The sequence below is a fragment of the Saimiri boliviensis genome, chromosome 14, assembly GCF_048565385.1.
Source record: "Saimiri boliviensis isolate mSaiBol1 chromosome 14, mSaiBol1.pri, whole genome shotgun sequence".
NCBI lineage: Eukaryota > Metazoa > Chordata > Mammalia > Primates > Cebidae > Saimiri > Saimiri boliviensis.
The window spans coordinates 65,709,615-65,734,230 of record NC_133462.1 but is presented as its reverse complement, the minus strand read 5'-3'; the positions used below and the strand labels follow the sequence as shown (position 1 = coordinate 65,734,230).

Genomic DNA, 24,616 nt, shown 5'->3' with positions numbered 1-24,616 from the left:
TCTGTTTTATGACATCTAATCAGGTGGATGTCCCACTGGGAGGACAGATTGTGCTCCTTTTTTTCCCTCTGGACTGAGGAGATAAAGAGATAAAACTCATACGTTGTTTTATTTTTTAAAAAATCAACAGCATATCCCCCTGTGAGATCTTCACGTTAGCCTGTTATGCATGGGAGCCTGGTTTTAGCAGGGAAGACCTAAGGGCTTGTGGGTACGGTGTTTTGTCCTCTGAATGGCTAGGCTTGGTCTGGTCTAGAAAAGTTTCTATTCAGGATCATCTTGGATTCTGGTGACTTGGATGAAAATGACAAACTCCTAGTATGTCTATAGACCTGGGATGTCCCCAGATGTCTCCACTCGGCTGAGAAACCAAGTTCACCCTCAGTTTGGAGATGAAAAAGGTCCCAGTGCTACAAATACTGAGCAAATAATTTCTCAGAGCTTCCATTTCCAGTTACATAGAATGGGCCTAATAATGTCTGCCTTGAGAATTTCCCAGGGACCTGATGAGCTCCCAGGCAAGGGTAGATGTGAAACATCCAGCTCTATTCAAAGGCAAAGTATTGATGGGGCCTTGGTTGTGATGCAACTCAAGCACCCTAGCTTCCCCATAACTAGAGTCATAGTCACTCTGGTATCCCCAGCTTTATGAAAACCCTTCTCGAAGCTACTGTATGTGTGCTTTCACACCTGCTGCCTTTCGGCCAGTGGATTGAAGTAGGATTCCCTTTTATGTGTACTGAAACTTCTTCAAACCAGAGATGTCCCTTGGGCTCAGAGCTTTGGGATTTGTGAATAGATCTGTTTTCACTCTGTCTGTGCTTTTCGTGACTGTGTAAGTTTCCCTCCTCTTCCATCAAGGTTTACTTATGTGGTGTGAGGAGGTAGTAATCCTTCAGGCTGTGCACACACAGAGGTCCCTCCAAATGATGATGATCATTTTAGAGTCTTTCCAACTCCATGATCATTTTAGAGTGGTGTCTGATTCGCTGTCAGACCTTTGGCGTTTCCACATGTGCATCAGCAACTGTCTTGTATTCCCTAAGTGAAGGCTCCCAGAGTCCGGAAAACACCTTCTTGGTTATGTCTTAGCCCAGGAGGGCCTGCCACAGAGCTATGGTTTGAAAGGCAGTTAGAAAATGGATTTTTGTGATGAATTTATGGTAAGGGCTTTTAGGCAAGATATTTTTCCTGTGAGATGGGCAATGTGAACTAGTTTTTCTTAGGGCCTGATTACCCCTAGGCAAGGTAAATATTAAGGCTTCAGAGCTGGGAGACCAAACCCTGTGTTTCAGAGAGTGACCCTCACTCTTGAGACCTCCCTGGCAGTCAGCCTGCTACTTCCAACTATTACATGAATAATAGGTTATGTTTAGAGTTGCGTCAGAATGAAGATGTCAGCCAAGACAGAGAAGGCCATCAGAAGCCCCTCTGCCAAGTTGGGGTTCTCACGGAGCAGCAGGGACTTCTGTCCCTATGCCCAACCACTCAGGTAATTTTCAGCACTTATTTGTAATGTCTGGAAGTTGAGTTGGCTGTGTCCTTCATTAAGAAGAAAGGTATCAATACAGAAAAGAAGAATCTGAAAAGTAAGGGGATGGTAAACAATAAATCCAGGATTCATATTCAGATAGGATGTACAAAGGTGGCAGCACTGGTCAGTCCCAGCCAGCATCCGTTCTGATTGATCAGTGCTCACGGTGGGAGGCTTACTGGAAAATACTGACACTCACCTTGGATAAAGCTTGCCTGCTTTTTGGTCTTGTGGAGGGTTTCCCAGATTCTGTGCCCTGTTGGGTGCTAACTCTTTTCCCACCTGTCTCCCAGGAATATAGTAGCTGCACAACAAATAACGTGGTCTCGGGACTGGGCTCCTTTGCAGGGCGCACCAGGGCCAACAGACAGTAGCTAAAATGTCCGTTCTCCTGACATCCAGAAGGACTGAAGGGTGTGCTTTCATTATGCAAACTCTGAGAACCTGGCCAGATCTTTAATTCTTCATCAGCGACCTCCCTGTGCTGATGCTTAGAAGGTGCTCAGTAAGCATCCAGTGACTGAATGACTGCATCTGTCAGAAAGCATCCAGGGAGCACCAGTTTAGGTGAGGTGTTGGGTCACTTACCCGGCAGAATGAGTGAGGAAGACCAAGTCACAGATCTCAGGGAATTCCCAGCCTATGGCCAACAAACTCTGTGTGACCAGTATAAAGGACACACAGATACCCACATTTTATTTGTTTAAACATTTAACTTTAAGCTAAAATGAAATGTTATTGTGGAGTGAAATGAAAGAACCAAGGGATCTTGAGCAGGAATAAAGATTTTTTTTATTTGTTTTTGTTTTGAAGTAAAGGCCCTGGGAGAGGCAAATTCCTTTGGAAAGAGCCCAGTGTGTGGCATTTCTCATCCCTTTCTTTTTCAAAGGCTGGTTTTGTTGAGGTTTTTAACTGAGAGCCTCAGGATGGAGGAGAAGCTATCTTCTCAGCGCAGAGTTTTCTCCCCCTTTTCCAAAGGGAAGGCAGATTTGGGAAACTGGCAGTGCCCCTGCCCAGATGGCAGCCAGCAGCTGGCTCTGGCAAGGGGAAGTTCTCACTCTCGGCTGCTGGCTGCCCAGCCCCTCCCGTTTCCCCAGTAATGCCGGCCGGGCCATTGGAAAGGAGAGCTTGTGAGAAGCTGGCCATGCCAGCAGCGCGTCGCCACCCTGACCCGCTGCTCTGGCTCTGGCACCCAGGCCTGCAGCAGGGAGCAGGACACACGGGCCCAGCAATGCCAGCCAGCAGCTCCAGCCCCGCTTCCTGCCTCAGCTGCTGGCTTGGCCCTGTGCTCAACTGCACAATGGCTTCTGACATCCCCGGGGCCGCAGCCTGAGGGACAAAGGGTGGCGGGGATCTCAGGAAGAGTGGGCTGGCCACGCAAGCACAGGCAGATTTGGGGAACCGGCCCCCAGATGATCAGGCTGGACCATGGCTGCCCCTTTCCCACATCAGACGCCTCTCTGCCTTTCAACCTACCTCATTTTCTCGACCCAAGGCACATTTTATTTCCTTCCTTCTTCCTTCTCTCCTTCCTTTTCCCTCCCTCCCTCCCTCCTTCCTTCCTTCCTTCTTCCCTCCCTCCCTCCCTTTCTTCCCTCCCTCCCTCCCTCCTTCCTTTCTTCCTCCCTCCCTCCCTCCTTCCTTCTTTCTTTCCTTCTTCCCTCCCTCCCTCCTCCCTCCCTCCCTCCTTCCTTCCTCCCTCCCTCCCTCCCTTCCTCTCCCCTTCCCTACCTTTCTCCCTCCCTCCCTTTTCCCTTCTTTCTACCTTTCCTTCTTCCCACTCACTCTTCTTACCTTCCCCACTTCCTTTTCTCTCTCTCCTCTGACAATGTCTTTCCCCTACATTTTTGCTTTCCTCCTCCTTCTTTCTTTTATTCTTCAAACATTTATGGCTGCACATTATGTACCAACCCTCAGTAGGTTCTGGGAGAACAAATACAGTGCTTGGCCCTGCCACTGAGGAGCTCACAACGCATTGAGGACATCTGCGCACTGGGATGAGTCTGTGACAATTAATGACAATAGACTGTGTTAAGTACAGCACTGTAAAAGCACACAAATTACTAATAATGCAGAAGAAAGAGCCATTAATTTCCACCTGACCCATTTTGGGAAAATGTAGCTGAGGTGCTGCCATTTTTAAAATTTAGTTGCTCATTCTGGCTTCTTATGCTTCTGAGAAAAAGGCTTAATGTCTCTAGGTCTGGTTGGAAATAATGAAAGGTTTGCTTTTGTTTCAGTTCTTGCTTATGACTCAGGTCCTGAAGTTTGAAAATGTAGGTAGGCTATCTGGGACTGGGGCCTGCTCTGAGTTTCTGAGTGGCTTTAAACTCAGATGCCTCAGTATTTGTAACAAAAATAGTCTTCTTGTACAACTTTTTTACATGATGATCTTCGGCTGGGTTGTTTGTATTGAAATAAGTATCGGGACTTTTAGTGAAATGCTAAAATTAATGTTTGCTCCAGAAATACAGTTAGTCCTCCATATTGATGGATTCTACATCTGTGGATTCAACCATTTTGCAGGTCAAAAATGTTCAGGAAAAAATGTATACTTGGTGTCTGCACTGTACATCACTGTATGAGGTGTTGTAACTAGAGGTGACTTGAGGTGTGCAAGAGGATGTACACAGGTTGTACGCAAACACCACACCACTTTGTATCAGAGACTTGAGTATCCTTGAACTTTGAACTGTGTAGGGAGGCTGGAACCAGTACGGACACTGAGGAATGACTATAATCTTTGTTTATCTTTCCCTTTCCTCAGTTGGAAAATCATACCAAGAAAATAAATATTACCACTTAATTACCCCCAACATTTTTTGGTGTATGTGGGGCGGCTGTGGTGGTTTGCAGGACCAACTGAGTCTCCCAATGTTGCTGGTACCCAGTGGATGCAGGCTGTAAGTCTGGTCTTGGTACTACATCTTGAAAACACAGGTGCCCTGTCCTGGAGCTTTAGGAAGCAGTGCAGATGCCTCACTGTCATTAGTACCACCCATGGTAACATAATTATCATGCACAGTTAAAGGCGAAGGGTAATATTTAAGAACATCAAATTGTCCTTTTCACAGTTGGAGGCAAGCAGAGCAGTCTGGAAAAGACCGCTTGACCACTCTGTGTGTGAGTTAATAAGGAGGTCAGGAATCCAGTGTCATTTGAGGCAGTTAGTGACACAGCAGAACATGACTGCAGACTGCACCCTGTCCCGGCTAGTTTCCTTGCAAAGGAAATGAAGTTGTCCAAGTGAAATGTAAATACAATGTATTATTATGATGACTTATGTGAAAACGTATGTTTACATAAAAACCAACACATGAATGTTTATCCTAGCCTTTATCATAACGGCCTTTGTTTTTGTGTTGTTGTAGTTGGTTTTGGTTTTGGGTTTTATTGCCTTAATTTCTTTCAAATTCTAAAACAATACAATTCACTTTTGCGGGGGGGTATACAGATCTGAGGGTTTTGACAAATGCACACTGTGGGTCTACCACAAAGTCACAATACAGCACGGTTCCATTACCGCCCCCAGCCCCAGCTCCTGCCTTCCAGATTTCCTGGGTCATGCTTTTACAGTCAGCCCCCTACCTTACTCCCAAGGCCTGGCAACTACAGATGTGTTCTTTGGATCTTTTCTAGAGTGCTATGTAGATGGAACTATACGACATGGAGCCTTTTAGACCTGTGCTTTTTCGCTTGGCAGAATGCACTGAGGATCCCCCTTTTGCTGTGGCATGCATCAGGAGTTTGCTCCTGCTTACTGCTGAGTGGAGTTCCGCTGTAGCTGTGTGTGTGGTTCGTTATCCATTCTCAGATTCACTAAAAGACTTTTGGTTTGGGGTTGTTATGAGAAAAACTGAGATTAACATTTGTAGGCTTTTATATAAAACTAAGTTTTCATTTCTCTTAGGTAAATATCTAGAAGTGAGATTACTACGTCATATGATACATGTGTTTTTACTTCATGAGAATCTGCCAAAATGTGCCATTTTGTGTTTCTGCCAGCAATATGTGAGCGTCCCAGTTGCTCCTCATGCTGGTATTCGGTATGCTTAAACTAAAAAAGAAGCTAGTCACTCAAGTAGGTCTGTAGTGGCACTGCATTGTGTTTTAATTTGTATTTTCTTACTTTTTAGAAGATTTTGTTTGTTTGTTTGTTTAAGATAGATACAAGTCCTTTTTGGAGACTTGATTTGCAGATGTCTTCTTCCAAGCTGTGATTAGCTTCTTCATTCTCCTAGTAGTGTCTTTTGCAGAGCAAAGATAAAAAGTAAATTTGGTAAAGCCCAATGTATCTATATATTTTTCCTTTTATGGATAGTGTCTTTGCCTTTGTATCAAATAACTCTTTGCCTAACTTAATGTTGCAAAGATTTTCTCCTAGAAATTTTGTAATTTACATTTACATTTAGGTACATGATCTATTGTTAGCAAATTTTTGTATATGGTAGTATGTGTTACAATTCTTTCTTTTTTCTTTTGGCATATTGACATTCAATTGTTCCACTACCGTTTGTTGAAAAAGCCTATTCCTCCTCTATTAAATTGTCTTTGTGCTTTTGACAAAAGTAAGTTAATTGTATTTGTGTGAGTCTATTGCTGGATTCTTTGAGAGGGATATTTATATGTCTAACATCCTATTTTACGTACTCTCTATCTCTCAAAAGAAATGCTTTCCTACTGGATAAACACACCCTATGTATGAACTAGAGTACTTTAGTACTTGACTAGGCAGAAGAGAAGCAGCTTTGGCAAACCTAGATTAGAATTATCTTGGCCATTGATTTTGCAGTGGTGGCTTTTGTGTTTAGGACTTTTTGATCCTGGAGAAAAGCAGGTGAGGCTCAAGAGAAAGTGTCATAAAGATTAATGAGGGCCGTGGCTGGAAGAGGACCTGGGATGGACATCATCAGCGTCCAGATATTGGTATGGTTTCTTCTGTCTCATTTTATGGTGAAAATATTGGGAAGCGGGGAGAGCAGTGGTGAAGAGACCAATGAGAACAAGTGTGCTATTAGATTATCAGCACTTTAAGAGAAGATCTGTCTTCTTTCATGAAAAAGCAGCTCTTCCCATTGCCCCTATAGTAAATAGGGCGTAAGCAGTTCTCAGTGTCTCTTGTTTACTTTCTGCTGTAATACACAGATTACACAGGAAATGTACTTAATGCCTGCGTCCCCATGACATTCCTTTGGCTCTCCTTTGCCAGTAGAATTATTCTTTTACAATTTTGGAATGAAAAGCATGCAAAATAGTGTCTTCATATTGCTTCAGTGCTTTCCACCCATGCCACTCATTTCTAATTTTTCATGGCCTTAAACTACCATCTGCTGGAAGGGTGGGAAGGACACTTGGAAGTTCACTGTATCCTGCCCTCCAGCCTCGGGCCTGGTTGCAGTGGGGCCACACAAGTGAGAAGCAGTTTTATCTTACTCTGAAAGGTTTTCGGAGCTTAGTTCCCATCTTTGGAGGCTGCATCTTCTGGGTGGGCCCAGCTCTTTCTCCCAGGAATATATTCCCTATTGATGGACAAGGGTCCTGCATTCATACCAAAAACTTGGAGGTTTGATCATGGTAATAATTCTGTGTCTCATTGGGTGCAGTGTATGCTGCTTGGGTGATGGGTGCACTAAAATCTCAGAATTCACTGCTAAAGAACTTATGCTTATAACCAAGTACACCTGTTCCCCCCAAGCTCACTGGAATTTTTAAAAAAGTTAATTCCAAGGGTAGAGGGAAGAGTAGATGATGAGATTTGTTAAAGAATAAAACAAGAACAGAAAATCAAATACCACATGTTCTCACTCATAGGCGGGTGTTGAACAATGAGAACACATGGACACAGGGAGGGGGGCATCACACACTGGGGTCTGTTGGGGGGAAATAGGGGAGGGACAGCACGAGGTGGGGAGTTGGGGAGAGATAGCATGGGGAGAAATGCCAGATATAGGTGATAGGGAGGAAGGCAGCAAATCACACTGCCATGTGTGTACCTATGCAACAATCTTGCATGTTCTTCACATGATCCCCAAAACCTAAAATGCAATAAAAAAAAGAAAAGAAAAGAAAAGAATAAAGCATTTTAGCTAGACAGGAGGAATAAGTTCTGGTGTGCTATAACACTGTAGGATGATTGTAGTTAACAATAATACATAGTTTCAAATAGCCAGAATAATACCAAGCATTCCCAATACAGAGAAATGGCAAATGTTTGAGATGATAGATATGCTAATTACCCTGATCTGATCCCCATACATTATATGTCCCAAAACATTACTATGTACTCGATGAATATGCACAATTTTTATTTGTCAGCTTAAAAAAATAAAAAGAATTGTAAAAAAACAAAACTCTAAGAAAGTAAAAAATAATAATTTTTTGTCTTTCGCCAACTTTGCTTTTTTTCCTTTATAAATCATTCAAATATCTGAAGTCCAAATACTAAGGACAGTTGGTGATTAACCTTTCTTTGCTCCAAGAAGTAGCCAGCATCAGGGATTCTTCCTTCTAAAATAGCTTAACCAGTTTTTAATACACCAAAAAGACTTTTGCTTACAGCCCTCTGGTCATTTATTTTCCTTAATAGCCTTTTATGAGGGACCTTATCAAAAGCTTGGAAGGAAATCCAAGTAAATTATGTTCCTTGGTTCACCTTTACCTACTATTTCATTAACTTTTTCAAAAACAATATGACATAGTTTTCAACATAATTAAAGGGGTTGGGAAAAAGGGAACTTTAACTACCGCTTGACAGTTTCTGTGGTTGCTTAGGAGGGCTGGGTCACTGTTCACATTCCGCCTCTGCTTAAGGACACTAATTCATTTCTCAGGCTGTCTGGCGAGGTCAGCCACTAGTTCAAGGTGGAAATGACAAGTTTTTAGGCTTTCAAGTATGCGGCACTCAGCTCTCCAGAGAGCACGAAGGAAGGAAACCACAAGTTTATCCAAGTCTGACCCAGAGGAAGAGGAAATGATGGGAAGAACCAACACAAGGGCAGAGGGAGATGTCTCTTTGGAGAGGGAGCTACTCTGAAAGAGTCTCAGATACTCCCAAGCAACTCTTTGTTTATGAGAAAAGGAGGGACTGATAACAGAACTTGGGAAAACGCTTAGTGTTCCACAGTGTGTATGCACAGCCAGAATATGAGGGTGGGCAGAGGGTGGAACAAGAAGGAAAGGGTAAGGAACTCAAATGAGCTCACACAGCTAGTAGTGGCAGTATTAAAAATCATCATCATCATCATAACAATAGCAGCCGTATTTGTTGAGTGCTTCCTTTGTACAAGTATGCGCTAGGTATGGGTATATGTTCATCTCATTGAAGCTTAATAATCAGGGATGGCAGATATCATTATTCTCATTTACAAATGAGAAAAATAAGGCACAGAGAGTTTAAAAGACCTGGTGAAGTTCACACAATTAATACATTATCAGGTTCAGGATGCAATCTTCTCCTTTGAATTCTGAAGTACGTGGATTTTCATGATGCTAGTTAGTCAATTCTTCGCCCATTCTGTAGCAAAATTGGCCCATAAGTCAAATATTTAAGTAGATGTTCTAAACATTCTAAATATTAATTACCAGTTTTCATAAAATAAGGATTATTACGCAATGGCTGTTAAAAAGCCAAGTCATATTTAATTTATATTAATGACGCACAAAGGCATTTCAGGGTTGCAATTCTTAAAGCATCTTTTCTGAATCTCCATTTTCACTGGCTTGAGAAATTGGAAGTGCTTGTTTACAAAAGACTCTGGCTGACAAAATGCTAGTAAAATTGGCTTTTAATGTGGAAAGGAACTAGTAAGGAAAAGCAGAAAAGCTTCCATTTCTTTCTGGCTTACTTCTTGGTTTCCACTGGCTCAATGCCTGTTTTTCCTTATGTCCTAAGAAACAGGCCATTTTTAGTCTTTTCCATGACTTCAGAAAGCTCACCATAATTGTCCTGCCACATGCTTCATGCTCCATGGGATGTAATGCCCGAATGTTGGAAAGCATTTGTTTTTAAAGTATCTTCTAAAGACTGTGTCCTCTCTCCAGGTGCTCCTGCAAGCTGCTACGTTCTAAGTGACCATGACACCTTACCTTCTGGTGTGTCCATGGTTCTGGTGAAACATCCAGTATCTAAATAAAGCAGGTAAGCACCTGAAGGCACCTCTGCCAGGCCAAGTGGCCCAGCTAGTAGGCTCCCTGCTCCTGATTTGTCCAGACAATGACCATTCAGACCAGAAGCCTGAGAAGCTGAGGAACCAGAAAAGTAACTTAGGCTTTTTGTCAATGAATGGATGTACGAATTGGAAAGAATGCAAATGTTGCAGACTGAGAGAAAAAGAAATCTCTTTCAGGGGAGGAGACAGATGTACCTTCATAGTAGTGGGGGGAGGGGACCTTGGGTTTGCTTGTTACTATCAAGTCCTTGCTGGTCTTTGCAAGGTCTCTGAGTCTTGCTGAAGAATGGGTTTGGTCTGTTGCCTGGGTCCCAGGGCTGGTGTCACAGAGGAGTGACTCCTTTATTGTGCCTTTTAGAGTTTGTCCTTAGTTCTGCCCATGGTCCTGGCCACTTGCCTCTGGAGGTAGAGTCCTTACACTCTGCAGCCATCTTGTTCTAATCCCAGGCTTTTGCGTGTCCTCTTATCTCTCAGTACCACTGTATCCTGCCACAGGAGTATTTGGGAGCTTCTGGTTCCACATGTACCAAGTACAGACAGACCTTGGGAAGTCAGAAGCTCTATGTCATGGCACCTAGGCAACTACTTCAGCCAGGTGAACTTACCTGGCCATAGTACCTACCATATTGCTGATTGTTGGATAATTTACAGTGGATCTTTTGAAACCTATCGGTGTTTTCATTTTGTCTCAATTATTAAATGGGAAAGATTTTACTTGCCTTAAATCCTTCAAGTAAGTTTAAAGTGGATTGAACCATGTTTTTAATATAAAAATAAGAAGTTATTTTTGAAGCATCTAGTTGGTGACTGAGAAAAGACAGATAAGAAAGATAATCTCTTCTCTGTTTGTTCAGTCATCAACAAGGAGTCCAGTAAGTGAATAACATATTGTAATACACTATAGATACCTGTAAAATCACCAATCTCATTTCATATTCCAGAGTACACAGGAAGACTTCATTTTCTCCATTTGCAGTTTTGTTGAGGCCATGTGATAAGGTTCCAGCTGAAATATTAGCACAGAGTGATATAAGCCACTTCTAGTTTTATATCCCTTAGAAGCATCTTCAAGAATATTTCAGTTTTTGCTTCCTCTTCTACAGTCAGCTAAGAAGCTGTTGGTTTAAGACTCTAGCCTCAGAAGATGGAAGGAGTTTGGGTTCCTGAGTCACCAGTCGGAAGAAAGCCTCCAAGGAGAGCTTCTAGACTTGTACTGGATAGCAATATAAGGAATTAATAAACCTGTGTGTGAAATCACTGAGACTGTCGCTACAGCAACTGGTGTTTATGCTGTAATATAGAAATTGGTACCAGAAGTGGGATATTGACATAATCCAACCATACCATATTCCTTGACCTTTACATGATCTTAAGTATTTATCATTGGTTTAGTAGTACACAACTGGCAGGAAGGAAACTAATACCAGAAAATGGAAAGATGGGAATTCATGTTATATAGTGATAAATCCAACTATTCCCTACTCTTAATTAGAAGTTAGTCCCTGTGCCTGGTCTATACCTTTAGGGAAAATGGTTAGAAAACAGAATTTTCACAGTGGTATTGACTAATGTTGAAATAGCTCTTTTGTGTATTACAAGAAAGAGATAACTCAGGAAATAATTATTGAGTTTGTAAGCAGAAATAGAATAGAATACAGAGTCGAGAAATTTAGCCTCATAGGGTTGGAAAAAATAAATTTCTTTTAGACTCAAACAGTAAGATATGGCATGCAAAATGACCTTAAGTGATAGATATATAGCAAAAGCTCTAAATTGAATGAAATGATTTGAGGTGAAAATCAGATTAGTGGTGTGGTCTTCTCACCTGTTGTTTCTGATAGGCTCAATGTAATTAGGTACGTATGTTGGGAAAAAAGACACAGAGGTGAAGAGACAAAGGAAAAAATGGTAAATTTGATAGTAATGTTTAGAAAGTAACTCGAGGTATGGATACTGGCACTTGAAACTAACTAGAAGCAAATAGACCTATGTCATCTAAGATTCTGAGAATTGTATTACCATTGAAACCAGGGGCCTGGACTTAAAAGGCCCTTGCTCGGTCCAGGCTTAAAACAACTTTTGAGTTCCCAAAACACTGCAGACCGAGTGAATGTCAGGCTTCTAGAACTGTACTTCTCTGAAGGAAAGTGGGTTCCTTTGAGCCTATTTCACACGTGGTGAAGGAGAACAAACACAGGAGTCCTTTTCAGAGTCTCTACCACAACCAGAATATTTGAGCTTCACTGTGTTGGCACAGAGAAGTTTCAGCATTGCCAAGGACCATGATGTGTCTTGTTCCTTTTTTCTCACTTCAAATAGGATTATTTATTGCAGTTTTCCTGTCATTTTTCCATCGTTGTATATGGTTTATGATGGTGGAGATGTGGAATATAGATAACTAATCTTTTAAATACGTAGGTCACTGCACTGAGAGGTGCCATGTCAGATTGACGAATAAGAAAGACGGTTTCCCACTCAGATATCCCGGACATTGATCTGGAGGTGGTGATCGAATGGGACTTTGGTTGTACCCATTGGCAGGGGGTGAGTGTGCTCTGTGAGAGGAAGAGTGAAATGGATATTTGGTGTTCAGAAAGGCAACCTACGGCAAGAGACTTTCAGCATTCACCATTTTTGTGTCCTTCCTTGGGCACATAGGAAGATTACATCTTCCAGGATACCCTGCAGTTAGATGGGCCAATGGAATGAAAGAAAAAGCAATGACTGTCACTTCTAGAACAAGCGTTTTAAACTTAGTATGTCTTCTTTATGTTTTATCCCATCTGAACAGCTGGAGGCAAAGGACGTCAAGATGGGAAAACCATATAATGGAAGAATCCAAGATTTCAGAGCTGTCACTTATAGGAGGGGCACCCAGTGAAGGTGTCTATCTAACCCACACCATATGTTAATGAGTAAAAAATAGCCTTGTATGGAGGTATAATAGTTTGGAAGTTGTATTTGATAGTGACTGGCATTGATTTCCATGACTAATATACTGTTTTAAACTAAAGACTGATTCTAAAAGCTGGGAAAGCTCTTTCTCTTGGAAGGAGTGAAATTGTTCCCCTATCCCATCATCATCATTATCACATTTGGTTCAAAAAATACTTTTTGAGTTTCTATAATGTGTCATGCACCATGGAAGATTTTAGAATGAGAAAAGGAGTAAGACACTATTCCTGGCCTTGTCCATAATCCGGTGGGAAAAACATACATAAACGAATAATGAAATAATTATTTTTTAAGTGTGACACCATTAACACATGACATAGCTGGCTGTTTGGAAGTCGGGGTGGGCAGTGATAGGTAAGGACCTCGCAGAGAAGGTAACGTATGTATCAGCTTAAACAGGCAAATGAAAAGCTTCCTAAGTAGAGGAAGAAATATGTGCAAAGGCATATAGGTATGAAAATCAGGAAAGTGAAATTGATTTATACAATTTGAGATAAAAACATTTATTATTCTCATAATTATTACCATCAGCTTTATCATCCCATCAACATTATTTATTAATTTCCATGCAGAGTGGCCATCTGGATTTGATCCCTATCCTCCAGAGGAGCTCAGCCCAAGGGAACACGGGTGGTAGATTAAGCACTGACCAGGTGAGTTAAGCTCTATAATTTACTGGCTGTAATATGAGCCAAGTCAGTTGACTTGTCTTTATTTCATTAGTACAGTTGTACTGAAAAGATAACTCATATTTATTCTCACTGATCCATAGAATTGTGGTGCAAAGTCAGTTAGTAAAACATTTGAAACCTGGTTTGAAAAAAACAAATATAACATAACATATATGCATATGTTTTTTAAAAGATAATAGTGAAGGAGGGTTGGGCAGTAGGACAGGAGTCACAGAAACTTGGGTGCTATCACACAGAAAGGACACACTGTACTTCTTTCTGGTGGTAGTTTACTGGTATCCTCAAACAAATCATACGTGTGGGCTGGGGTACACTTCGTGAGTGAACCATTCTCAGGGGCCAGGGGCATGGTGATATTTGAAGCCCATGGAGCAGGCTGGGCCAGGTGGGATGTTTACTCAGTGTGACTGAAGGTGGTACAGCCAGAGCAGGGATCAGGATTAGAGATTAAGAGGGAAACATTCTAGTCAGAGAGTGGCTTGTTTTTGGGGTGAGGGGTGAGTGAGTAAAGCTGTAAAAGGAAAATAAATCCCAGCTCTGAAGCCAAAAAGATAAATCAGATTGTAAAACGTAAGTGAGATAGGACAAGTGGTTCAGAACTAGGGCTTCAATGAGTGAAGCCACTGAAGGTCTACCTTTCATTGGGTTCCCTTCTTCATGGACTGAGTGTATGGCAGGATAACACATTTTTATGTGTGAGTGGTCTAGGCTGTGGCAAAGAGATATGGACCTCAGTTCTTTTATTTATTTATTATTTATTTATTTATTTATGGAGTCTCACTCTGTCTTCCAGGGTGGAGTGCAGTGGTGTGATCTTGGTGCACTGCAACCTCTGCCTCCCAGGCTCAAGTGATTCTTGTGCCTCAGCTTCCCTAGTAGCTGGGATTACAGGCAAGTGCCACCATGCCTGGCTAATTTTTGCATTTTTAGTAGAGTCAGGGTTTCAACATGTTGGCCAGGCTGGACTCAAATTCCTGACCTCAGGTAATCTGCCCACATCAGCCTCCCAAAGTGCTGGGATTACAGGGCATGAGCCACTGCACCTAGCCTCAGTCCTTGAACTGAACATTATTGACCTGGTTTTGAGACTTGAGAGCTCCAGGTGAACTAAAGTTTGGAATTTCCTGCCATCTACCTTCCTCTCCATTTCTAGACATGGGACACATTTCCAGTCTTCGTCATAGCAATGACTCTTGATCTATCAGTGGCACCTTAGGAGACCATGACGCAGGCCTGGGAATATCACTGGCCCTCAATAATTGGAAATAAGCCCCTAACATACGCCATTTTGTCTTAGTGATCCATCGTGGAGCTTTGATTCATGTATCTCCTAAAACCTGCTTAAGCCTATTTAGATGATCATAATACATCTAAATATACATAATACAATTATTATGTATAATAACTTGCAAAGTTATGTATTATGATCATCTAAATAGGCTCATAGTCATACCCCCTCATAGTCAGCTACTTCGTAAAATAGTACTTTCACATCTTTGAGATCCTACATCTACCTTGTTAAAGAGTGAATGCTCCTAGTATTTTGAGATCTGATAACCATGTCATTTTTATCCATTGAGATCTTAAAGATTCTGACTGACGTGTAGAGTGTTAACTTTGTAACTTAAGCCTGTATGCTATTACCTAACTGAAAGTTATTGGTGATGCATCTGAGAAGCTCAGACCCAACAAAACCCAGCCTAGAAACTTGGATGACATTGCAGCCCATCCAACCCATCAGCAAGTCCTTGGAGATTTAGCTCTCTGCTCTTCCCCTCCCCCACATTTACAGTGCCCTCTCTTTTGGGAGAAGGATGGTGGAATTACTTTGGATTGGAATTAATGGTATAAAGAGCTACCTTCTCATCTGAGTAATGCTGATTCATTTCCATCCCTATTATTATATTGCTACCTATTAGAAATATCCTGACAGCCTGCATCTCATTACCATTGCAGCAGGTCCAGCTCCCAAGAATAACCTTCTAAGGAGGATGAAATGTACGCCTGTGGCTTCTAATACCAGGGCATTCACATTCATATTTTTAGCAGCATATATCAGAGTTAGCCCAACCTTTAGTGTACTGTATGTACTTTTAATAATCTCCATAAAAGCCTGATTTCCAATCCCTAGGCTCAAGCTGACAGTGTAAATAAAATCACCCAAATCCACAGGGTAAGAGAAATGAAAATGACATGGATTAAAATTTGGTCAAACCTCTTTCTTTTTAAAAATTCTGCTTCCCTTCCAATTGGATCACGACCCTCTGTGTGCTCAGCTTAAGACCAGACGGTATGCTTTCACTTTTATTCCTCTCTGCAGCAGGCTTACAGTATTTAGTGAGAGTCTGTAAAGAATGTGTGCTGGGTAGAGAGTTAATACCATAATCCCCCATCGTTGGGGTCAAATGCTGAATAGAGCAAAAGAATTAGAAAACATGTTACATACAATGGCAGGAAAAAATGCATCAGCACGCTGTTCCGTGAACACCAGCATTCATCACCCACAAGTAATGGCCATGAGGTAATAGAGTGTATAAAGAGATGCGTACTTGAAGTGTAATGTGTGCACAGATGCAGGGATGGAAGACTGAAGCAGAAGTCTAAATACCCATCTACTCTGGGAAGTATTTGTCACCATGTTTAATTGCTTCTTTCTAAGTACCTGCTTGGATTTAGTTCCTAAGTAACACATTTAGCCACTAAATTGTTTCACAGAGTGGAACCTTGAGCTATCTCTTTTCACTCTTCAGCAGTAGGTGTGAATATAGTTCTCAAAGTGCTGTAATACATCTGTCTCTGGAGAATTCTCTTAATGAACAAGTAGAAATTTGAGGCACCTCGGGAAAAAAAGTTGAACAGCCACCTTCTATTCTGCCTTGGGAAAGTCAACCAGACTCCCCTGGAGTGAGATTACTACCAAATAAATAACTTTGTATGGAATTTCTGCGAAGAGGAATGTGTGTGTGTGTGTGTGTGTGTGTGTGTGTGTGTGTGTGTGTAAATGATTTGATCATAAAATGACAAGTTGGATTTATTTTACATTAAGATCGTTTTGTCTTAGTCCATTTTGCTATTGCTGTAATAGAATACCACTGATTGGGTAATTTATACACAACAGAATTTTATTTGGTTCAAGCTTCTGGAGGCTGGGAAGTTTAAGATTCAGGGACTGCATCTGGTAAGGGCCTCCTTGCTGTGTTACCCCCAGAAGATGGAAGGGCATGAGATGGCAAGAGAGAACAAAAGAGAGCTGAATTTGCTTTTATAGCACACCTGCTCTGGATATAACAACATGCATCTATTCATGAGGGCAGAGCCCTCGTACCCTAATCACCTCTTAAAGGTCCCACCTCTCAACACCGTTGCACCGAGGATTATGTTTCAAACACATGAACTTTGGGGGACACATTCAAAACATAGCATCCTTTGAAGTAGTAACTATTAGAGATTGATATTTCGAGACTTTTATTTATGTTTAAATTTACATATAGTCAAATTTACTCATTGAGGTGTAGAGTTTTACAGTTTTGGCAAATGTATAGAGTCATGTAAGCATCACTGCTATTAAGACACAGAGCACTTTTATCATTCTCAATCCCGTGTGCTGTTACTTTGTAGCTAAAATTTCCACTCCTAACCCCTGAAAGTCACTGATCTGTTCTTTGTTCCTTTAAGTTTTGTCTTTTCCAGAATGTCACATAAGTGAAATCATGTGGTACTTCCATTTTAGATCTGTCTTCTTTCAGTTAGCAAATGCATTTAAGATTAATCCATGTTGCAGCATCAATAGTTTGTTCATTTCTATTATAGAGTAGTATTTTATCTTTGTAATTTTCAATGGCATTTCAAGACTAAATGACTGAAAGCTAATGGCCCTAAGAATAAAACTATTAGGGAAAATTTTAATTAGGGTTTTAGAGCTTTTTGTGAAGGATTATCTTTTGTTTACTTACATAAGATACAAGGATATGTGAAAAGACTGAGTGAGGTTGGATTCTAACCAGGAAGTATAAGACATGCTGTGAGTAATTTAGCATGTTAGCTCTTTCTCACAGAGAATATTGACTAAATTTCTAAATAAATACTATTTCAAGTAAATAAGTTATTGCTGTTCAAAACATAAATATTAATATGTCCTTAATTGTACACATTATATTTACCTTATTATTCTGCAGTCGACCTCCCAGTCTTCTCTGCTGGCCTCTTCTACCCAGCCCATAATTGCTGATGTTCCTTTTCTCATACTTCACCTGCTTTCACGGAGGAATCATTTATACCCATAATTAAATAGGGATGCCCAGTCTACATCTCCAACCCAGGTTTCCCTCATTAGTTATAGACCATACAACCCAAATATACAGTATTCAAAATAGAGCTCTATATCTACCAAACCAAATGGTTCCCCCTTTGTAGGATTTTCCATCCACTTTTCTTAGCTCTTATCTCACTTCCTGTTTCCTCCACCAGACTAAAGGCAGTGAACATGTGTTTTTCCCCTAGTGCCTGTTATGTAGTAGGAATTTGTAAATTTTTGTGGAAAGAATGAGTACATATTATATTCATACACATATAAATAGGGATTTATTTCTACTCCAAACTCTGATGTTTATAAATGGTTTTTATATGAACGAGTGACTAGGATACACATTTACTTCCACCCCAACCACCAACCATTATACCTGCACAAAATTTAGAGGTCACTGTCTGTTTTATATAGCAGAGAAAATAATTACCACATTTCACTTTTCTTCCAAGTACACTTTCTCATCGAAGTCATACTTTTCATTCAATCTTACAAATACTTTTTCGTGTCTTACAAACTTCCTAGATATTATTTTCACTGGTTGAATAATATTGCCTCGTCCTTCTTGTTTTACATCAGAAGTTCAGTCTGAAGCATCATGAGGACCTCATGACAGAACTAAGTCCTATTCAATAGTCTATACTCTGTACCATTGGTTCTCAAAGTGTGGTCCCTGAACCAGCAGCATCAGCAGCCTCCAGAGACTTGTTAGAAATGCAGATTTGGGGGCCCTACCCCACACTTGCTGAAACAGAAACTCTAGTGTGAGGTCCAACAGTCTGTGTGTTAACAAGCTCTTTGGGTGATTTCAATGCGTGCAAAAGAAGTGCCTCCAACTATTGTCATACACTTCCTAGTGATGGTCCACTCGTCATATGGCATTTTCCTGAATTAATTCTCACTCTTGTTATTCACTCAGGTCCCTCATCAGTCATAAATCATGCTCATATTAAAAACAAGCCTTGTGTATTTGACAATGAGTTTATAGAGTAGGGCCTGAGGTACTGTTGTACACAAAACCAAAGAAGGGCAACAGTTGTTTTTTAAAATTTAGTTTTAGTAACAGAAATTTTCTTCGAATGAAATATGATACAAATGCCATGTGTGTGTTTGTATGCATGCATGTGTGTGTGTGCATGTGTGTACGTGTGTGTCAGATGAAAGGGAATTACTGTGGTTCACTGCGATGGAAGCAGTTTGCTTACTTAACTGGGCTTCCCCCTGCCTGTCCCATTCTCCACTACACCTCCAGGAAACAGTTTGAAAACCTCGGAGGCAGTGCAAAGGGAACAAATATGGACCTGGGGACCTCAGCTCTAGCCTGTTTCTTTGGGCAATTCGTTTAGCATTTCTGGACCATACTTTCCTGATCTGAAAATGATAAGTTATCTTTAAAATTTCTCAACTAGTTGGCAGTTTATTTTTTTCTTCTGTATTTTTTAGCTTCTGATAGAAAGCAATGTGGACTGTCTTGAACATTCTCCCTTCCTTGGAGACACAGAAAAGAGCTGTTGGCTTTGCCATGTGCTGGTCCGCTGACTACTTCTTCAGTATTGACTAAGAGGCATTAATGAATAAACAGGGCCAGGCTGCCACCATTTTGAGTGCCAATAAAGAGAAGGAAAGCTTCCATGAAAGTCACATAAACATTCAACAGATTTTCAACCTCGGCGTTTGACTGGGAATGTGGGCTGATGATGGGGAGATATGTGAAAAGTCGAGAGAATAGCAAAATACAGAGGCACTGGCCTCTGCCACCTCCTCCCGCCTGCTCTATCCCCTCTCCCTTCTCCTCTTCACCCTTCCTCCTCCTCTTTCTCCAAGACCTTGCAAGGAACTGGCTGAGAGTCACCCTTCCCATAGTACATCACCTAACTCTCTGTATCCTTGATACTCCCAAGGCCACAACCTAAAATGGGTAACAGAAAGTTCGGTTTACTTTGGCATTTCCTCCCACAAACATCTCTGGATTTCCATCTTCCTCTTTCTTGCTTCCTCCTGCTCCACCATTTTCTCTTTCAGTTCCACCGACCTTGCCTGAAGCCTCTTCTAAGGGCCAACTCTAAGCCAGCTGGCCTTGGTCGGCATTAAAGGGAAGATGAGCCCAGGTGGGAACGATGCTGTCTCACTCTCATGCAACAGTAGCGTTTGCTGGTATGTGTCTTGGGGGAGTGGGGGCGGAGCAATGGGGGACCTGAGGAGGAAAAGTGTACTTGATCATAGCTTCTTTTAACTTTGTTCCACATAAAGCCTCCTCTGAAGCCGTCTGGAAAGAAGGCCCTTCTGGCCTCTGCTCAGCCAGTAGCAAGGGGCTGATTCTCAGGGATTCAGAATGCTCCATCAGTCATTCCCTGGCAGAGATTTTGACAGAAATACCAGACATACTTTAATGAAATGTGCGCTCCCAAAATGGCCTAGTAGGGAAAGCATACTGATAAATATCTATGCTGGTGCTTACATCTGACAACAGACTACTATTTGTGCACATACAAACACTTTTTAAATGGGGATTTAAGAAATGGAATCTAGATATATGTTTGTCGATTTGCTTCTGTTTTACGGAAAGCTATAAAGTACAAGACTGCTTGGTGTGGACAGCTGTCAGCCCCTCTATGTCCCTTCCCTCTTTCTCCTGCATTTGTAGCTCCCCTGACCCTTTGGTCTTGCAAGGCACTGGCCTAGAGTCACCCTAAATGGGTGTAAATTTAGCTTGTAAACAGGTGCAAGTTTGACCTGTCTTTTCCCCTCATGTTCATCTTTCTTACCTGCTCTGCTTCTCTTTCTCTTGACAGTCAAACTCACAGAGACCAGAGTTAACACGAAGGATCTGTGACGGTGCCCACCAGAGTTAACACGAAGGGTCTTCCTCCAGTCACCCATAAATCCTCTGGCATCCACTGCCCCCGCCATACCCCCAACACTACTGAAACTGCCCTGCCATTTCAAATCCCATGGCAGCTTGTCAGTCGTTGTCACATTTGACCTCCCTAAGGGAAACTGACAATTTTCTTTGGAGTCTCTTCCCTCTTTGGGAGCCCACAATCCCTTCTCTTCCATCTTTCCTTGTAGCTCATTAATTTATGCTTCCCAGTCTTTGCTGTTTTTCAAATGCAGGTGCTCCTTGTGGTTCCATCTTTTCTTCTTGGCTTTTCTATGCTCTTTACTCCTCCTGGGCAAAATGAGCTACACCGTGGGATGTAGCCATCGCCTATCAGCTGATAGTTTCCAAATCCACTTCGTCATTCCAGATCTCCCTCTCGTGGGCTCCACACCTAGGTATTTTGGAATGTCTTTACTAATAGGTATCTAAAAATTAGATTTGTTAAGAAATTAAGATTATCATCTTACCTTTAACTCTGCCCCTTTTGCTTGGTGTAAAACAGCATTGTTCAGCCACCCAAGTGAGAAACAGACATACATGAGTGTCTTGACTGTCCCTAGATCCAATCAACCAAATCCCCCTAATCCTACATTTGACATTTCCCTCTAACATCTCCACCAAACGTAATTACTACTTCTTCTGTTTTGGTTCAGGTTGTGATCACTTTTCATCTGTGCAGATGCTCTTGGGAATCCTGCCTTTGGTCTCCTGTACCTCCAAATTACCATCAATTCACTCTCCAGATGATATTTTTAGAATAGCATTATCCAATACAATAGCCATTAGCTGTCTACACCTATTTAAGTTTAAATTTATTAAAGTTAAATAAAATTTAAAATTCAGTTTCTTAGTTACCCTAGCCACATATTAAGTACTGAATAGCCCATGTGGTTAAGTGAACAGTGCAGATAGGGAACATTTCATTCTTTCTAGGAAGTTCTACTGGATGACGCTGTTCTAGAACACAGTATGTCATATCCCTGATTGCTTTGCTAATGATTCCATGCAGACTCCCAATTAAACTCTAAATTCATCAGCTTGGCTTGTCAGATCCTGCCCTCCACCTCCAATATTTGAACCTTGTGCTTCAGTCATGTCCACCTGCTGCCCCAACCCCAAGCCTCTTTACTTTTGGTTGTGCTGCGTCCTCCAGTTGGATAGGTTGTTTCCCATTGTCCAGTTAGAACACCTGTATGTTCTTCAAACTCAGCTTAAGCACCATTCCATCTATAATGGTTTTCTTTGCTTTTCTAGGCAGACTTTAGGCTGACAGTTTATGTGACACTCATCATAAACTCATTTAAAATATGTATTTGTTCACTATGGAAGGCCGAAAAATGGCTCCACATAATCATGAATAATGGCAAGAGGGACTTTGCAGATATGATTAATGATCAAGAGATAGGAAGAGCATCTTGGATTATCCAGGCAGGCCCAATGATGCAATCACAAGCGTCCTTATAAGAGAGATGCAGGAGTGTCAAAGTCAGAGGTGCAGAGAGAGGAAGGGTATGAGACTGTGGAGGCAGAGGTTGGAGTAATGCATTTAAGCCAACAAAAGCAGGCAGCCTCTAGAAGCTGGAAAAGACAAGGAAACAGATTCTTCCCTGGAGTCTTCAGAAGCAGCATGGCCCACCTGCCTCATTTTGGATGTCTGGCTTCGCTTCCAGAACTATACTATCATAACTTTGTATTGTTTTAAAACCTCATAATTTGTGGTAATTTCTTTCAGCAGCAATAGGAAAGTATATGCTTGCTTCCCTATTGCTGCAGAAATAGAAAACATGTTTCCCATCTATCCATGCATCTCTCTTTATCACTGGACATAGATTTAGTGAGTACCTGAATGTGTCAGTTCTGGTTGTGTACTGATAGTATAGTGGTGAATTAGACTCAGCATTACTGTTAGAGGAGGCGTAAAAGGGGAAAGGAAGAAGGCAGGAGTCCTGGAAACTTGAAATTTTAAAGGTAACTGGGGACTAGACTCTGAAGGACCCCTTAGACTGCTGTCTAAAGTTGGGATTATTTTCTGTAGAAAATGCAGAGCCATTGAAGGTCTTTGCATTATGAGTTATGATCAGATCTATGTCTGACCTAGTTTGGAAATGGATAGACACTGAAGGCAAGGAGACACATCAGGCTGCTGCAATTTTCTGGGTGAGAAATAAGGAGCGGGCAGTAAGGAAAGAGATCTGGTAAATATCTGGGTGAAATTCCAGAGGCAGAATTGATAGGGGTTTGTGATCAGAGGCAGCAGCATTGACAGGAGTTTGTGATCAGTGAGACACTGTGCAGAAGCAGGCGGTATCCAAGATGACTCCGAGAACGGATGACTCTAAGCTCAGTGCCTGGCACACAGTGGATAAGAAACAATTGTCTTGAATTGAATTATGCGGCGAAAAGACAATGGAGTAGATCATCACTGGGAGGAAAGGATGATGCCAATGAATATGAATAGTGGAGGAAAATAAATAGAAGAATAAGTGTGTGTTTGTGTGTGTGTGTGTGTGTGTGTGTGTGTGTGTGTGTGTGTGTGTGTGTATCTGTGTATGTGTGTGCGTGCATGAGTCCCTGCAGGGTGCTGGGAAAGGAGGATGTAAAACACGGGCTCAGTTATCCTGTGTGATTTTTCCTGCTCAATTTAAGCTTTGCTCTTTAAGCTAGAACAATGTTTGGAGAGTGAATTCAGAAAATGGTGTAACCACCTCAAAGATGCCAGATTTCTCTCAATGGCAAGCTTACCAACTGTTTTGATCTGTAATGGTTTTGAGAAGGGGAGGGAGAATAAGTGATATGAATGGATTTTTGATGCATTTGTTGTTTCATTCTGGAATGAGGGAAGTACCTTTGTTTCCTCACCTTCCCATCGCTATGGGGAATCTTGATGTCTAAACCCAGGAGAGGAATGTGCTGTGGCACTGCGTTGGGTATATAGGGCTCCCTTGCCCAAGACCCTCTGCGGGGGCCCATGGTGGTGAATATTTACTACACTGAAAGGGCATTTATGATTTCTACTCCTCAAAGTGGCATCCCAGGTTCACCTCACTGATGGAGGAATAAGCACAATTATCTAGCAAAGGTCTTGAAGCTGATGTTTCCTTCCAATCGTGCTCTGTTGTGTATAGACTACGGTCCTGGCATAGCAGAACAGGGTCCCTGGTGGGCAGACAAACCTTTTCTTGTATTTGTGTTTCAAGAGAATGTTGTTCTAACTGCTATTAATTTTGACTTTGTAGACTGAAGGAAGGGGGAAAGTCTTACAGTCTAATTAGTTTGGGAAATTCTGGGTTATACAAATATACCTGTTTATAGGACTTCTCAGGACCTTTACTTTATGAATATGACCTGTGACTGCCTGAGAGTAGAATAAAGATTTTCCTGAACTTAACCTGACTGCAGAGCCCCATCACATTGTGTGGAATAGCATTCCATGTGCCAGTTTGGAAAGTGCTGTCCTACGAGTAGAGGATGACCAAGGTGTTCTGCTATGCCTGGCACATCAGCACGAGGCCACGACGAAGACACTTAGCTGTTATCCGTCTTCAGACTTTCTGGTGAGCATGAAACACGAAAGATGGACCAAAATGGTAATTGGACCAGTCTTTTTCTTCTGATACTTTTCGTTTAGGCCTATACGCAACTTTGCTGATGGACTAGGACATAGGTATGCATCAGAGTCACTTCTATCATCAGCCTATATGCTTCCACACTTGAAGGTTCATTTCCTCCTTCCCCCATCCTCCACCATGGCTTCTATAATAAAGCAATTCACGTTGGTTTCCTTCTTGAAAATTGTTTTAAAAACATTTTGAAAATACTGAGCAATTTTCTTTGGATATTGGAGCATAATCCAGTAGGAGCTACTTATTTATGTTCTGTTTCTTTTAATCCCATGTGACTACTTTGCAAGTGTATAGTATTTTACAGTTTTCAGGGATCTTTACTGTCAACAGTCTCATCTGATCCTTTAAGCAACTGTTTGAAGAGGAGAGGATTAAGCCCCATTTTGTGGAAGAGTGAAGCAAATAACATATTTGGATGCCTGCTTTGTGCCAGGTGTTCTGAGAAGTGTTTGGTATACAC

General features: G+C 41.6%; 1 long non-coding RNA gene across 2 annotated transcripts in view; it reads left to right on the top strand.

Moving 5' to 3' along the window:
- The first annotated feature begins 9,386 nt into the window (after positions 1 to 9,386).
- LOC141581073 (uncharacterized) overlaps positions 9,387 to 24,616 on the top strand; it is an 84,456-nt gene continuing 69,226 nt past the window's right edge. The window contains exons 1-2 of one of the 2 annotated variants that reach the window (XR_012513557.1): positions 9,387 to 9,671; positions 13,230 to 13,310. This is a non-coding gene — a long non-coding RNA (uncharacterized LOC141581073). Of the gene's footprint in view, positions 9,672 to 12,130; positions 12,586 to 13,229; positions 13,311 to 24,616 lie in introns of those variants that run through there. The other variant, XR_012513558.1, reaches the window with a different exon arrangement.